General features: G+C 45.4%; 1 long non-coding RNA gene across 1 annotated transcript; it reads left to right on the forward strand.

Moving 5' to 3' along the window:
• The first annotated feature begins 9705 nt into the window (after nucleotides 1–9705).
• On the forward strand, nucleotides 9706–17280 carry LOC139702432 (uncharacterized). Its single transcript, XR_011705046.1, has 5 exons — nucleotides 9706–9785; nucleotides 11511–11624; nucleotides 13397–13510; nucleotides 15285–15398; nucleotides 17172–17280. It is a non-coding gene; the product is annotated as an uncharacterized lncRNA (long non-coding RNA).
• The last annotated feature ends 609 nt before the right edge of the window (nucleotides 17281–17889 follow it).

The following is a 17889-nucleotide window of genomic DNA, read 5'->3' on the forward strand; positions in this document are numbered from 1 at the left end:
TTGCAGGCCAGGAGAAAGTGTAGTGATATATTAGAAGTGCTAAAAGAAAGAAAACCTTCCACCCATGAGTAGTATACCCAGCAAAGCTGATCCTCAGAAATGAAAGAGAAAGACTTTCATAGACAAGCAAAAGCTATGAGAGTTCCTCACCACTGAGCCTGCTTTATAAGAAAAGCTACAGGAAGTTCTTCAAGTTAAAACAAAAGAATGCTAACTAAGACCAGGAAAACGTGAAAGTATAAAATGCACGATGAAGATAAGAAGATAGTCGACTTCTGAATATTCCATTACTCTAATGGTAGTACATAAATCACTTTTAGGACTAGTATAAAAGTGAAAAGACAAAGATATTAAAATAGCTATATCTATGATAATTTGTTAATGGACATACAATATATAAAAGATATGAGTTGTGACATTAATAACATAAAATGTGGGAAGAGGAGAAGTTAAAATGTAGAGTTTTTGTATGTGGTCAAAGTTAAATTTTTACTGGTTTAAAATAGACTGTTACCCCTGAAAGGTGTTTTGTGTAAATCTCATGATAATCTGTAGTAGATACACCTAAGACAAAGAGAAAGGCATGAGAGCATACGACTACAAAACCATTCGATCCCAAAGGAAGATACAGAGAGAGGAAGATTGGAACTACAAAACAAAAAGTGCTTATCAAAATGTCAATAGTAAGCTCTTTCCTATTAATAATTACTTTCAATGTAAATAGATAAAACACTCCAACCAAAAGACATACAACACCTGAATGTATTTAAAAGAAGAAGAAAAGAAAAGAAAAACAAGGATCAACTCCCTGCTTCCTACAACAGACTCACTTTAACTTTCAGGACACACATAAACTGAAATTGAAGGAAATTGGAAAAAAGATATTCTAGGCCAATGGTAGCCAAAGACAGTAATGGTGGCTATACTCACATGAGACAAAATAGAATTTAAGTCAAAGACTATTACAAGAGAACAGGGCCATTATATGATAATAAAGGGATCAATAATCAAGAGGATATAATTATAAATGTATGTGCATCTAACATCAGAGGACCTATGTACATAAAGCAAATATTAACAGAACTGAGGTGAAACAGACAGCAAAGCAATAGTAGTATGGATTTCAATATACCACTTTCAACAGTGGACTGAAATCAACAGACAGGAAATCAACAATGAAACCATGGACTTAAAACACTTAAAACTGACAGACAATGAGCATTCCATCCAATAGCCGCAGCATACACATTCTCTTTAAGCGCACGTGGAGTGTTCTCTAGAATACATCAGATTAGGCCACAAAACAAGTCTTAACAAATTTAAGAAGATTGAAGTCATATCAAGTGTGCTTTCTACCCATAATGCTATGAAGCTAGAAAGCAGTAACAGGAAGAAAATTGGAAAATTATGTGAAAATTAAACAACCTGTCCCAAATAACCAATGGGTCAAAGTAGAAATCAAAAAGGATATCCAGTAACGTTTTGAGAAAAATGAAAATGGAAACACAACGTTGCAATATGTACCAGATGAAAAAAATAAAAGCAGTTCCAAGAGGAAAGTTTATAATGATAAATGATTACATTAAGAAACAAAGAAAGAGCTCAAATAAATGAAATAACTTTATACCTCAAGGAATCAGAAGAAAAAAGTAAGCCCAAAGTTAGCAGGAAAGAAGAAAATAATAACAATCAGAGTAGAAATGAATGAAATAAACTAGCGAAACACTAGTTAGATCAATGAAACTAAGGATTTTTTTTAAAGACTGGCAAACCATTAGCTAGACTAAGAAAAAAGTTAAAAACTTTAATAAGTAATATTAGAAATGAACCAAGAGACCCTGAACCACTAATACTGCAGAAGTATAAAGGACCACAGATACTTCTACGATCAATTATATGCTAACAACTTGGATAACGCAGAAGATACTAATAATCTATAGAAACTCACAACTTACCTAGACTAAATCATGAAGAAATAGAAAATCTCAATAGGCCAATAATGAGAAAGGAGATCAACAAAATGCAGGATTAAAAAAAAAATCAGATGATTTTCTCCAGATATATAGAAGAGATGACAAAATTTAATAGCCTTTTATGAAAAACACTCAACCAAGAGGTGCAGAAGAATTGTTCCTTGACAAAATAAGGGCTGTGAATGACTAGCCCATGGCTAACATCACCTTCAGGGGTGGAAAGGGGAAAGCTTCCCTTTAGGGTCAGAGCAAGAATGCCCAACTTTGCCACTTGCATTCAGCCTGATATTGGAAATCTTAGCCAGAACCGTCAGGCCAGAGAAAGAAAGAAAGACATCCAGACAGGAAAAGAAGGTGTAAAATTGTCTCTGCAGATGACACGATTTTATGTAGAAAGATCCCTAAAGACTCTACCAAAAAAAAAATCTATTAGAATTAATAAGTAAATTGAGAAAGTTGCAGGTTACAAAATTAACATCCCCCTCAGAAAAAAAATCAATTACATTTCTATAGATCAACAATGATTGTTTTCTTGTGATAGCTGTTCTAAGTGGTGTGAAGGATATTCCGTTGTGATTTTGATTTGCATAATTTGACGATGAGTGAATTTGAGCTAAGAAAAAGAAGTCAAGAAAGCAATCCCATTTACAATGTCATAAAAATACTGAGGAGTAAAATCAATCCAGGAGGTGAAAGAGCTAGACACTGAAAACCGTAAAATACTGATAAGAGAAACTGAAGGAGATACAAATAAAGGGGGAAGATAGCTTGTGTTTATGGACTGGAAGGAGTGGTATTGCTAAAATGTCCACACTACTTAAAGTGATTTACAGATTCAATGCAAACTTTATAAAAATTCTAATGAGACTTTTCACAGAAGTAGAAAATAAAAATCCTAAAATTCACATGGAATCACAAACGACCCCGACAAGCCAAAGCAATATTGAGCAAGAAGGTACAAAGCAGGAAGCCTCAGACTTCTGACTTTGGAACACAATGCAAAACTATAGTGGTCAAAATGTCATAGTAATGGCATAAACACAGATATATAAACCAGCGGAACAGAATTAGAAAGCCCAGAAATACAATTCTACATTTTTTTGATCTTTGATGATCATGCCAAGAACACACAATGGGTCATGGAAGAAAATATTTACAAACATTACACCTGATAAGAGGGTAATACCTGAATTATGAAAAGAACTCAAACTGCTCAATAGAAAGGAAACAACTTCCCTGATATAAAATGGGCAAAGGAGCTGAGTAGAAATTTCTCAAAGGAAGACCTACCCATGAATGACTATATGGAATGGTATATGGAAAAACATGTTCAACATCACTGATGATCAAATGGTGAAATCAAAATACCATGAAATGTCTCGCATGCCCCTTTCAGAATAGCTATCTCAAATAGACGTTAGATTACGAGTTTTGGCAAGGATGTGGCAAAAGGGGACTCTGGGACATTGTGGAAATTCACAGCCATTATGGAAGACAGTGTGAAGGTTCTGCAAAAAAATTAAAATACTAGAACTCCCATATGATTAGAAGTCCCCTTCTCTGGGCACATATATCCAAAGGAAATGAAAGCAGCATCCAGCAGAGAGATCTGCGTTCCCATGTTCATTGCAGTGTTATTCACAATAGGCAAAATATAGAGTGAAACTAAATGTCTCTGGATGGGGGAATGGATAAAGAAAATGTGTACACACGCCCCCACAGGAATAGCGTACTGCCTTAAGAAAGAAGGAAATCCTGTCACTTGTGAGAACAATGAATGAACCTGCAGAACATTATGTTAAGTGAAATAAGTCAGGCACAGAAAGACAAGTGCTGCCTGATCTCACGTACGCGTGGATTTCCAAGAAACACCTTGAACTCAGAGAAGTGCAGAGTGAATGGCTGCTGCCTGGGACGGTGCCGGTGGGGGAAATGAGAATGGGCGGGGTCAAAGAGGAGAGTTTCCATCTCAAGGTGAGTAAGTAAGTACATAAAAAGGCGACCTAATGTGGGGCATGGTGAGTAGAGGTGCTGATGCTGGGTTATGTACTTGAAATTTGCTGAAAGTAGATCTTAAAAGTTCTCTCTCTCTCTCTCTTTTTTTTTTTTTTTTAAAGATAACTATGTGGGGTATTAGATATATTCATTAATTTAATTGTGGTCATCATCTCAAGATGTTTATGGATATCAAAGCATCACTTTGTACACTGTACCTATGTACAGTTTTGTCAATTATTCCTCAATAAAGCTGTGAAAGAATAAATAAAACAAAATAAAATAAATAAATTAGGAGGAGAGAGAGAGAGATATAGAAAGATTGAAAACATAAAGGATGGAGCCCGGGTGTGGGGAGGAGGGGAGGTGGGAGGATTGGGCAAGGGACTGAGGTCTCAAGCCTGCAAGTTTAGAAGATCAGGATGAGACTTCGCGGTGAGGAAGGAAAAATGGCCTCATTTGTCCACCTGCCCAGTTTTATCCTCCCAGTTGTCCTGTGACTAGGACATCATTGTCTTTATTTTGCAAATGAGGGAATTAAATTCAGAGAGAGAAGATCTCCTGCTATGCTACACAGCCCCAGTGGGAATGGCTGTCCTGCGGGAGTCAGCCTGTGTGGCCATGGTGCATCCTGGGCTGAGGCCCCGTGGCTAGCAGGCAGGATAGTCATGAGGAGTGTGAGGTCCTCTGATCATCTTAGGAGTTCTTTTATTTCCTTAATCCTGGAAAGATTCTATATATGAATAGCCGAGATCGCACATATCAGTCAGTCCCCCCAGGGAGCAATGCTTGCAATTCCATCTCAGAAAGCCCATTTTTTCTGCACTGGCCCAGCCCTTTGGGATTCTTGGATCAAATGAGCCAGGGTCAGCAACATTAAAACTTCCCCGTCGTTGCAGAATCACCAGCGTCCCAGCTCTGAAATCTGAGGGTGCCTGAAGTCACATTACCTTGTCCCCACTCATGATCAGGAAGAGAGGTGCCACTGGGTGTTTTGAGGGCCAGGGACTGATTTCTCAGCTTGTTTGGGAGTTTGCAAAATTCCGTCTTTGGTGCCTATTATAGCTAATTTCACACTTTGCTGTCACTTGTTATTAAGCAAGAAGAAAAAAAATACAGGCTCCACTAGCAAATCCTCATTTAAGGAGGAATAATACACACATTGGCTGTGGCATACTTAGGGAGAGAAGCAATTACCGAGTAGATACTGCTGAGTGCCCCTCATGACTTAGGGACCTACAGAGGAAAGAAGTCGAGTAGTCAGGAAACCCTTCTGACCCCAAGCCTGGTGTGACATCAGATGCTCTACTGCGGCCACATCCAAGGAACACTGCCCAGCACCTTCCATGGTACCATGCATCATTCCAGGTGGGTTTCAAATTAAAGTACATTCTCTAAATTCCATGGCTAATCCCTTGCTGATTGACTCATCGCTGTTCTTATAATTGAGCGAACTGATCTGCTGGGCCTTGCTGGCAGCTGACAGATACAGAGCAATTCACCAATGGCTGCAGCAAGTCCAGGTCTGCCGTGACACAGAACCCCTGCACAGGAGCACCAGCCAGCCCTGGAACAGGCTCATTTGATGAAGCATTTGCAAAACAAGAGACAGCTAAGGTTATAGAAGCTTAATGTGATAAATGTCCCAAGTTTAGGGCATTGCACCGGGCTCTAGAGATACACAGACAAATAAGGCACATTCAGAGCTCTCTGGAGCCCCCTAGTCAGACTGGGAGACAGGTTGGATATAGAAAAAGATCAATCACTAGAGAAGGCAGACAAATGCCAAGTGAGAGGGAGAGACAGTAAGTCCCTATCAAACTAAATGGCATCAAGTCTGAGGTCATTGTTTTCAGAGGAGGAAACGGAGGGTCAGAGAGGGATCTGACCGGAATGAATGGCCAGAGAAGGTTAGAACGGACACTGGGATAAAACAGCATGGTCTAGTTCCCTCCTGTTCCCAGCACAGGATGCTCATTTCTTTAAGTGTTACCCATTGCATTTTTGCATGGTGGTTCAGAGAAGCCAAGTGACTTGTCCAATTGTCACAGCTATGAAACAGACTGGAGCTTGAACCCAGAGTCTGCTCGCCTCCACAGCTTTTGCCATTATCTTGCTGATGGCCAGAGAGATCACGGAGATCTCAAAGAAGAGATGGCATCTGTGCTGGACATTTGGACAGAGAAAATAAAAGGCACGTAGTTATGGAGAGAAGGGCACAGCTGTGGCGCCCAAGTGTGGAGAGATGGAGGGGCAGAGTGCATGGGACCAGGAGGGGGCGACGATGGAGCTGGGGCTGTGCTTCTCTTCTAGAGAAGTTGAGATGTCCTTTCTTAAATGGGCACCTCACTAAATGGTCATTCTGGCCATGAGTCATAAATGGAAGCATAGCAAATGCAGAGGTGCCATTCCAGGCTCCGCCACCAGCCTACCAGTGAAATGTCATCCCTTTACTTGACTCTCCATCATTTTGCACTAAAATGATAGCAGTCCTGGGCATTCGGAGCATGTGCTTGTCAGGATTCTCCAGAGGAACAGAACCAGCCAAGTGTCTGTAAGAAGGGGTGCATTTGGTCAGTTTACATGGCCAGAGGCTGCTGGCCCCACAGTGGCTGTCTACAGACTGGAGAGCCAGGAAGACAGTAGCTGCTGGGTCTAAGCAGCTAGAAGACTCACAATATGCAGGACCAGTGATACAGCCCCCATCTTTAGCTGAAGACCTCGAAGCAACTTGGAGAGTCACTGGTGCAAGTCCATGTTCAAACAACTTGGGGTCTGATGTCCATGGGCAACAGCAGCCCACTCAGGAAGGGTGGAACCCCTTCTTACTCTTTCTGTTCCACCTGGGCCCTCAGCCTAATGAATGGTGCCACCCACATTCGGGCAGGTTGTCTTGTCTCAGCTCCCTGTCCCACATGCCAGTCATCTCTTGAAACATACTCACAGAGACACCTAGAAGTATGCTTTATGAGTTTCCTAGGCACCTCAATCCAGCCAAGTTGACAACCAAGACTAACCAACCCAAGGCACTGGAGGATGGGGTGTCACAATGGCTATGATTTCAGGACAGAGGTTCTCAAACTTGGCTATTTTCTGAAATCATATGGGAATATTTAGAAAATACTGATTTCCAACAACCTCTCCTCTGACTCAGGGATTTGGGCCTGGGCTGTGGCCCGGGTATCAGGTGAGTTCACTGCGCAGCCCGGGTTTAGCTGTATACCCTTCACATGAGTTCCCAGATGTCATTCCACTTCAGTTCTCTGTAGAGCTCAGGTCACCAAAAACCTGAGGGATGCAGGTTGGCTGGCCCTGGTCATTCATTTCTCTATCCGTTTTTAGCTGTGTGCTTATACCTTTCCAAGTGCCAGGCATCAGGGATGCAGTCAGTGACATGCTGCTGAATATTTAACACCCAGCACTCTGGGAAGAAATGAAGGCTCCTTTGGTGATATTTGCTGATTTTTTTTTTCTTAAAAACTCTGCTACTATGTCCAGTTTAAAGCTACTGCCATGAAGGTACTGAAGTCAGAGGGAGGAGATATTGCCCATAACTGGCTCTTGGGATCCAGGGTGAGCTTGATCCTGCACATCCCTGGGCAGAGTGAGAACTTGAATTTCCCATTCATCCTCATGGCAGGTGGGGCCTGGTTGGGAAAAGACCTACGTGCACGCGGATAACCAAAATCTAAGTGAAGAGTGTGAAAGACAGGAGTCAACTCAGCCTGGCAGGGTCATGGCAGCTGAGTTTCGATGAACGATTTTCTTAGGCACCTCCCTACCCCTGCCCCATTTGTTTCTCTGTAGCAACCTCTACCTCCCCACGATGTCATTGACAGTCAATCAGAGCGTTGGACCAGCCTGCACTGACCAGCATCACACACTGAGAAGTTGTAATTCTGCCCAAGAATAAAGGACTCTGAATATGCCTAGTTTATGTGGCATTAGACCAGTGACCCATGTGGTTCTGTTAGTTATTTTAAAGCGTTGTGGGTAACTTGTGGGCCTCTATGCAGGTCCACTGAGTGGGCCCTGCCTCCCCCAGCCCTGTTCTCACCATCCTACCACCAGGCCAATCCTAAAGATCAAATATTTCCTGAGCAATGTTTATTCATATATGAATATCATAAGGTGCACAAGTTCATTTGCTTTGACCAAAAGTTTCGGTATGGAAAAGAAAATCCAATCTCATGTCCAAATTGCTTCTAATAAGCCCACAATTGGCAGCCCCCAGTGATGATCCTCTCAGGCTGTGATTGTGTGGAAAATGGATGCATTCCCACAACCAAGAAGAAAGACCAAATCTTCCCCCACTGGGAAGTGGTTAATAATCTCATTAAGTTATTAATGAAATTAGCAGAGCTTCCTGCCTTGGTTGGCAGGGAATATCAGATGAAGCTGTTTTGTGGAACTCTTGTAGAAGCAGAGAGTCCTTTACTTGAGGGACTTCTCTGCTGGATTAGGGTTGCCTGGAGACCAGGCTCTGTGGGACTCCATGCAGAGGAGGTGATGGCCCACTTGGGAGTCAATTCAGGGATAAGTGTGTGTGCATGCAGACAGCTGGTGGCAGTGTGAACTGGGGGAGCTGCAGAAAGTGGTCCATTTGGAGAGACAGCATGGTGTTGTAGAAGGAATACTCAATCGGGAGTCAGGAACATTGGGACTCTGTCCTGGCTCTCCCCAGCTAGGTGACTTTGCAAGATGCACGTCCCCTCTCTGATATCTTTTTCGGCAAAGCAAAAGAGGGTTTCAAATGAGCCATTATCTGTGTGGTTCTTTCTAGTTCTGTCTTTCTGTGGCTACTCAGCTCATAGGGAAAAACTTGTCTTTTTTTTTCTTATACATCAATACCAGGCTCTAGACCCATTCATTCACAAAAACACAGATCAATGTTTTCGTTACTGTGGCCAATCTTCGTTAGCAGTATTACCAATCACCCATGTGGTTTAGAAGCTGTTTGAGTTGGAATCTAGAAAGTGCTATGCTCCCAGAGCCACAATTCTTCATTCTTCTGTTTCTTTTGGCCATAGTGACCTAGGAATGCGGGGTTCAGATCTGGGGACGATTTCCTTATCTTTGAATTAACATCATTGAACTAGTAAGTGTATGCCATTATTCCTAGTTGACTTATTTGAAGAATTACCCTGCATGTTTAAAGCTTTGGGAGAGATGTTAGTCTGCATTCCGGCTATTTATTTTCAAAGTCCTCTGAGCAACACCAACCACCCTCTCCTTGCTGTTCCCTTGGGGCTCCTCAGATGGCTTTTCCCACATTGCACTCTGGTTGGGTTTTCTAAGTGTCCACCCTCTCCAAGAAACTAACTGCAAGCCTTCCAGGGCTGAAACTGCATCTTATTCCTCTCAGATTCCCCATTTCCACTGTGTCTGGTGCATAAATATTTGTACAGCTAAATCGAGTTGCGTCCCTTATGGGAAGACAGAAGACAGCTAACTTAAAATGTACTTTCAAAGCCTCTTGGTCTTTGACAGAACATGTTCCTCCAGAAGGCAATTGATCTCAACCTGCTTACACTCAAGCCCTCGCTTCTAGTCCATTGTTTTCCAAATCTACAATTGGAGGTCTAAGGCCAACCCCAGATCAATCACAACGGCCTGATAAACATTTTAAAAATAAAACAGGAAGCCAGCATTCCTTGAGATCTATCCTTTGCCAGGGAATTTTGTTCCTCTTGATTCTTCAAGCAGTAACTCTCCTCATTTTCACTTTTGGCAGGTAAGGAAATGGAGGCTCAGAGAGGTCTTGAAAGTGAGCCAGTCACACAGCTAACAAGTGGCAGGGCTGCGATTTGAACTCAGGTTTGTTTGGCTCTTTTGACCATCTGCTGCTAATTCTCTGGAATTCCACATGTAACTTGAAGCTCATCATACATCAAATCAAATTTCCTTAAACCGGCTCATCTTCTCTCATCCCTGTGTATTCAGGCATGAAGTAGAAAATTCAAAGACAGTTTGGGCTCTGCCTGTCTTTCACTCCTTCAGGCCCGGTTACTCACAAAGACCAGACCAGTTACCCTCATCAGTGTCACCGGAAGTGCCTCTCTCTGCTTTCTACCACTGCCTCCCTGGGCTTAGCCAACAGCCAAGGTCACTGCAGGTGCTTAGGTCACTGCAGATGCAGTCTCACAGTCCTCAGGTTCCCCGTTGGACCCTTTAGTTTGTTCTTCTCTGCACTGCTAGTGCAAAGTCTTCGATTAATTTGAATATCTCATTTTCATTTTTAATTGATTACACGGTTTATTTTTCACAAAAAGGCACAAAGTGTCACGACTTCATTGATATTACATTAAGATAAGAGTTATTCACATCGGCTATGTGATTCTGGAAGCATATCCAGGCAGATTTGATATGCGTTCTTTTTAAATGTAATTTCATTTTTAATTGACATACAATGTTTGTGCTTATTTATGGGATAGTGCGTTGTAATTAGATAGATGTATAGAACACATAATGATCAAATTAAGGTAATTAGCATTTCCATCACCTCAAATATTATCGTTTCTGTGTGCTGGAAACCTTCAAACACTTCTCCTCTAGTTATTTTGAAAGGTGTAATTAATTGCTGCCCTGAGGTTGCCCTAGTGAGCCAGGAACCTTAGAACTACTTCCCCTCTATGTTTTGGTACCTATTATCCACCGTGTTGCTGTCCCCCATCCTCTTTCCCTTCTTAGTCTCAAGTGAATGCTTCATTTTCTCATTCAATGTCTTTGCAATGACTTCTCTAATAGGACTGGGCGCAAACTTTGAGAACAAGGGAGGAAAGAGGGGGAGTCAACTGAGTCTCTAGTAATGGGCCAGGGTTTGAGCTGTGCTATTCTTATTTCATACTCACAAGTGGGTCCTTGCATTTCCCGGCAGAGTGGGTGGAATCGCGTATGTCAGGTCACAGCGAGGCAGGGGGACAGTGGGTACTGGATCGTTCTTCCAGCTACTCTTGGGCTGAAGCGGCAGCAGCCCCATTCCCTCTGGCCCTGCTATTCTTTCCTGCACTATTTGCCGCCATCTCCTGAGCAGGACAGGTCCCTGTGCTCTGCAAGCCCCTTGATTACCCATCTCGTGGCCTTCTCTGGTAATATCACACCTCTGCACCCTGAATGCCTGCTTTCTCCAGTGAGCTTGCAAATGGTGTGTGCCTTGGTGCCCAAAGCACACTCCTCAACCCCTCCTAGGCTCTCCTATTCCTCTGCAAAGGAGGGCAACCTTCTGCCCTTGAACTTGTCATCGCCTCTGATCGCCTGACCCTTCACTGCTGGGCCCTAACACCAATTCTCTTCTGAGAAGTTTCTGTCCAAGTCCTTGGCCCATTTGTTGATTGGGTTACCTGCTTTTTTGTTGTTTAACTTTTTGAGTTCTTTGTACAATCTAGAGATTAGAGCTCTATCTGATGTTTGAGGGGTAAAAATTGGTTCCCAGGATGTAGGCTCCCTATTCACCTCGCATATTATTTCTCTTGCTGAGAAAAAACTTTTTCAGTTTGAATTCGTCCCATTTGTTGATTCTTGGTTTTAACTCTTGTGCTATAGGAGTCTTATTAAGGAATTTGGGGCCTGCCCCCACGAGATGAAGATGAGGACCAACTTTATCTTCTATTAGACGCAGAGTCTCTGGTCTGATTCCTCAGTCTGCCGTCTTGAAAGGTACCTAAACACGCTCCCCGAGGGAAGAAGCCCCTCATCCCTGGAGCCACCATCCCACCTGGGGTTCCTGACAGGAAGAAGCCCAGAGCCCCCACCTCTGCCAGCTGTCAATAGTTTGGACACCTGGGAGCTCCAGGTCCAGGGGTAGCTCCATTCCCACCATTGATAGCAGGCCCCCCAGCCTGGGCAGCCCAACCCACTCAGCCCATGGTGCTGACAGACGTAGCAATCCCACCATGGGGGCCCGTGCCAGCACCCACACACATTCTGTCATGTATGACTAAAAAAAATAAGTAAAAATTTAAAAAAAAGGTGGCAGACTGGACCTGTCTACTGCTGAGGCCCTGTGAGTACTGTTGGGCTTTGGGCCCTGGTGAGAGAGTAGGAAGTTCCTACTGGAGTCAGATGGAGGCCCCAGATGTGGGGGAAGGGGGACTGTGAAGTCATAATGGTGTTCATGAGGGTGGCCCCCAAGGGAGCCCCTGGCTGCAGAGCCAAGCCTGCCAAGATGCTGGGAGAGGGCCTGGGAGGAAGGGCCAAGGAACAGTTGGCAGGCTGTGGAAGAGGGGGACACAAAGTTTGGAGGTAGGAGGGTGTCTCTGGGAGGAGAGAGCAGCGCCCACGCACTTTGGGCGGGGAGGCAGTGCTGGGGTGGTAAGGCAAGGTCTGGCTAAGGCCCACTGATGCCAGAGGCTTGGCCCCTTCCCAGGTAGAGGGGCCCACACATGGGCTGGGGTTGGGGGGCATGGTATAGCTGTCCCAGATGGCCTGGGACGCACCCATCAGAAGGCAGTGGATGTGCTGCGGAGCTTTCTGTTTCTCCCAGTTGAGGTCCTCAGTGGTGACTGGACAGGCCAGTTCCAGAAGTGGTGGCAGCCTCAGAGGTCCCCCTATTGATGTGACGGCAAAGGAAACTTTCATTTCTGTGGCCTACCCGTATTCCCCATGGATGAGCATTTCTTCCTTGGCAATGGCTGTCCCGCTCTGCCTACAGCCACCTTCTCACACTGGGCCTTCTTTGCCATCCATTTCCCTGCAAATGCCATGATCTTGTTACTTTTTAGTGCTGAGTAATATTTCATTGTGTATAAATGCCACATTTTTTAATCCATTCATCTATTAAAGGGCATCTAGGTTGGTTCCACATTCTAGCTGTTGTGAATTGTGCTGCTGTAAACATTGATGTGGCTGTGTCCCTGTAGTATGCTCTTCTTAGGTCTTTTGGGTATAATCCAAGAAGGAGAATAGCTGGGTCAAATGGTGGTTCCATTCCCAGCTTTCCAAGGAATCTCCATACTGCTTTCCAAATTGGCTGCACCAATTTGCAGTCCCACCAGCAATGTATGAGTGTACCTTCCCCCCCCCCCATCCTCGCCAGCACTTATTGTTGTTTGACTTCATAATGGCTGCCTTTCTGACTGGAGTGAGATGGTATCTTAGAGTGGTTTTGATTTGCATTTCTCTGATTGCTAGAGATGGTGAGCATTTTTTCATGTATTTGTTAATTGATTGTATGTCCTCTTCTGAGAAGTTTCTGTCCAAGTCCTTGGCCCATTTGTTGATTGGGTTATCTGCTTTTTTGTTGTTTAACTTTTTGAGTTCTTTGTACACTCTAGAGATTAGAGCTCTATCTGATGTTTGAGGGTAAAAATTGGTTCCCAGGATGTAGGCTCCCTATTCACCTCGCATATTATTTCTCTTGCTGAGAAAAAACTTTTTCAGTTTGAATTCGTCCCATTTGTTGATTCTTGGTTTTAACTCTTGTGCTATAGGAGTCTTATTAAGGAATTTGGGGCCTGCCCCCACGAGATGAAGATGAGGACCAACTTTATCTTCTATTAGATGCAGAGTCTCTGGTCTGATTCCTCAGTCTGCCGTCTTAAAAGGTACCTAAACACGCTCCCCGAGGGAAGAAGCCCCTCATCCCTGGAGCCACCATCCCACCTGGGGTTCCTGACAGGAAGAAGCCCAGAGCCCCCACCTCTGCCAGCTGTCAGTAGTTTGGACACCTTTGAGCTCCAGGTCCAGGGGTAGCTCCATTCCCACCATTGATATCAGGCCCCCCAGCCTAGGCAGCCCAACCCACTCAGCCCTTGGTGCTGACAGATGTAGCAATCCCACCATGGGGGCCCGTGCCAGCACCCACACACATTCTGTCATGTATGACTAAAAAAAATAAGTAAAAATTTTAAAAAAAAAGGTGGCAGACTGGAGCTGTCTACTGCTGAGGCCCTGTGAGTACTGTTGGGCTTTGGGCCCTGGTGAGAGAGTAGGAAGTTCCTACTGGAGTCAGATGGAGGCCCCAGATGTGGGGGAAGGGGGACTGTGAAGTCATAATGGTGTTCATGAGGGTGGCCCCCAAGGGAGCCCCTGGCTGCAGAGCCAAGCCTGCCAAGGTGCTGGGAGAGGGCCTGGGAGGAAGGGCCAAGGAACAGTTGGCAGGCTGTGGAAGAGGGGGACACAAAGTTTGGAGGTAGGAGGGTGTCTCTGGGAGGAGAGAGCAGCGCCCACCCACTTTGGGCGGGGAGACAGTGCTGGGGTGGTAAGGCAAGGTCTGGCTGAGGCCCACTGATGCCAGAGGCTTGGCCCCTTCCCAGGTAGAGGGGCCCACACATGGGCTGGGGTTGGGGGGCATGGTATAGCTGTCCCAGATGGCCTGGGACGCACCCATCAGAAGGCAGTGGATGTGCTGCGGAGCTTTCTGTTTCTCCCAGTTGAGGTCCTCAGTGGTGACTGGACAGGCCAGTTCCAGAAGTGGTGGCAGCCTCAGAGGTCCCCCTATTGATGTGACGGCAAAGGAAACTTTCATTTCTGTGGCCTACCCGTATTCCCCATGGATGAGCATTTCTTCCTTGGCAATGGCTGTCCCGCTCTGCCTACAGCCACCTTCTCACACTGGGCCTTCTTTGCCATCCATTTCCCTGCAAATGCCATGATCTTGTTACTTTTTAGTGCTGAGTAATATTTCATTGTGTATAAATGCCACATTTTTTAATCCATTCATCTATTAAAGGGCATCTAGGTTGGTTCCACATTCTAGCTGTTGTGAATTGTGCTGCTGTAAACATTGATGTGGCTGTGTCCCTGTAGTATGCTCTTCTTAGGTCTTTTGGGTATAATCCAAGAAGGAGAATAGCTGGGTCAAATGGTGGTTCCATTCCCAGCTTTCCAAGGAATCTCCATACTGCTTTCCAAATTGGCTGCACCAATTTGCAGTCCCACCAGCAATGTATGAGTGTACCTCCACCAACCCCATCCTCGCCAGCACTTATTGTTGTTTGACTTCATAATGGCTGCCTTTCTGACTGGAGTGAGATGGTATCTTAGGGTGGTTTTGATTTGCATTTCTCTGATTGCTAGAGATGGTGAGCATTTTTTCATGTATTTGTTAATTGATTGTATGTCCTCTTCTGAGAAGTTTCTGTCCAAGTCCTTGGCCCATTTGTTGATTGGGTTATCTGCTTTTTTGTTGTTTAACTTTTTGAGTTCTTTGTACACTCTAGAGATTAGAGCTCTATCTGATGTTTGAGGGGTAAAAATTGGTTCCCAGGATGTAGGCTCCCTATTCACCTCGCATATTATTTCTCTTGCTGAGAAAAAACTTTTTCAGTTTGAATTCGTCCCATTTGTTGATTCTTGGTTTTAACTCTTGTGCTATAGGAGTCTTATTAAGGAATTTGGGGCCTGCCCCCACGAGATGAAGATGAGGACCAACTTTATCTTCTATTAGATGCAGAGTCTCTGGTCTGATTCCTCAGTCTGCCGTCTTGAAAGGTACCTAAACACGCTCCCCGAGGGAAGAAGCCCCTCATCCCTGGAGCCACCATCCCACCTGGGGTTTCTGACAGGAAGGATCCCAGAGCCCCTACCTCTGCCAGCTGTCAGTAGTTTGGACACCTGGGAGCTCCAGGTCCAGGGGTAGCTCCATTCCCACCATTGATAGCAGGCCCCCCATCCTGGGCAGCCCAACCCACTCAGCCCTTGGTGCTGACAGACGTAGAAATCCCACCGTGGGGGCCCATGCCAGCACCCACACACATTCTGTCATGTATGACTAAAAAAAATAAGTAAAAATTTAAAAAAAAGGTGGCAGACTGGAGCTGTCTACTGCTGAGGCCCTGTGAGTACTGTTGGGCTTTGGGCCCTGGTGAGAGAGTAGGAAGTTCCTACTGGAGTCAGATGGAGGCCCCAGATGTGGGGGAACGGGGACTTTGAAGTCATAATGGTGTTCATGAGGGTGGCCCCCAAGGGAGCCCCTGGCTGCAGAGCCAAGCCTGCCAAGGTGCTGGGAGAGGGCCTGGGAGGAAGGGCCAAGGAAGAGTTGGCAGGCTGTGGAAGAGGGGGACACAAAGTTTGGAGGTAGGAGGGTGTCTCTGGGAGGAGAGAGCAGCGCCCACCCACTTTGGGCGGGGAGGCAGTGCTGGGGTGGTAAGGCAAGGTCTGGCTGAGGCCCACTGATGCCAGAGGCTTGGCCCCTTCCCAGGTAGAGGGGCCCACACATGGGCTGGGGTTGGGGGGCATGGTATAACTGTCCCAGATGGCCTGGGACGCACCCATCAGAAGGCAGTGGATGTGCTGCGGAGCTTTCTGTTTCTCCCAGTTGAGGTCCTCAGTGGTGACTGGACAGGCCAGTTCCAGAAGTGGTGGCAGCCTCAGAGGTCCCCCTATTGATGTGACGGCAAAGGAAACTTTCATTTCTGTGGCCTACCCGTATTCCCCATGGATGAGCATTTCTTCCTTGGCAATGGCTGTCCCGCTCTGCCTACAGCCACCTTCTCACACTGGGCCTTCTTTGCCATCCATTTCCCTGCAAATGCCATGATCTTGTTACTTTTTAGTGCTGAGTAATATTTCATTGTGTATAAATGCCACATTTTTTAATCCATTCATCTATTAAAGGGCATCTAGGTTGGTTCCACATTCTAGCTGTTGTGAATTGTGCTGCTGTAAACATTGATGTGGCTGTGTCCCTGTAGTATGCTCTTCTTAGGTCTTTTGGGTATAATCCAAGAAGAATAGCTGGGTCAAATGGTGGTTCCATTCCCAGCTTTCCAAGGAATCTCCATACTGCTTTCCAAATTGGCTGCACCAATTTGCAGTCCCACCAGCAATGTATGAGTGTACCTTCCCCCCCCCCCCCCATCCTCGCCAGCACTTATTGTTGTTTGACTTCATAATGGCTGCCTTTCTGACTGGAGTGAGATGGTATTTTAGGGTGGTTTTGATTTGCATTTCTCTGATTGCTAGAGATGGTGAGCATTTTTTCATGTATTTGTTAATTGATTGTATGTCCTCTTCTGAGAAGTTTCTGTCCAAGTCCTTGGCCCATTTGTTGATTGGGTTATCTGCTTTTTTGTTGTTTAACTTTTTGAGTTCTTTGTACACTCTAGAGATTAGAGCTCTATCTGATGTTTGAGGGGTAAAAATTGGTTCCCAGGATGTAGGCTCCCTATTCACCTCGCATATTATTTCTCTTGCTGAGAAAAAACTTTTTCAGTTTGAATTCGTCCCATTTGTTGATTCTTGGTTTTAACTCTTGTGCTATAGGAGTCTTATGAAGGAATTTGGGGCCTGCCCCCACGAGATGAAGATGAGGACCAACTTTATCTTCTATTAGACGCAGAGTCTCTGGTCTGATTCCTCAGTCTGCCGTCTTGAAAGGTACCTAAACACGCTCCCCGAGGGAAGAAGCCCCTCATCCCTGGAGCCACCATCCCACCTGGGGTTTCTGACAGGAAGGATCCCAGAGCCCCTACCTCTGCCAGCTGTCAGTAGTTTGGACACCTGGGAGCTCCAGGTCCAGGGGTAGCTCCATTCCCACCATTGATAGCAGGCCCCCCATCCTGGGCAGCCCAACCCACTCAGCCCTTGGTGCTGACAGACGTAGAAATCCCACCGTGGGGGCCCGTGCCAGCACCCACACACATTCTGCTGGCAGCCAGGCTGCAAGTCCACTGGAGCAACTAGTCCATCAGCCTCTGCAGCTGCTACTCAGAGGCCAGGGACTGTGAACAGTGTTTGTCCCAAGAACAGGCAGCCCCAGTCAGCATGGGACAACCAAGATTCATCCCCCTTATTGCTGCCAGTGTCAGTTGCCTCAATTGCAACTTGGAGGACAGATTTGTCCCCAGTTCTTCCATCTCCCATGGCAGAAATGGGCATCTGCTAAAAAAGTAGAGGGACCCCCGAAACCAGAGAACACCATGGGGCAAGTTTGGGATAGAACAGCTCCAGGGCCTGCCCCTAGGCAGAGCACCACCATGAG

Source organism: Marmota flaviventris, chromosome 17 (genome assembly GCF_047511675.1).
Source record: "Marmota flaviventris isolate mMarFla1 chromosome 17, mMarFla1.hap1, whole genome shotgun sequence".
In the NCBI taxonomy this organism is placed as follows: Eukaryota; Metazoa; Chordata; class Mammalia; order Rodentia; family Sciuridae; genus Marmota; species Marmota flaviventris.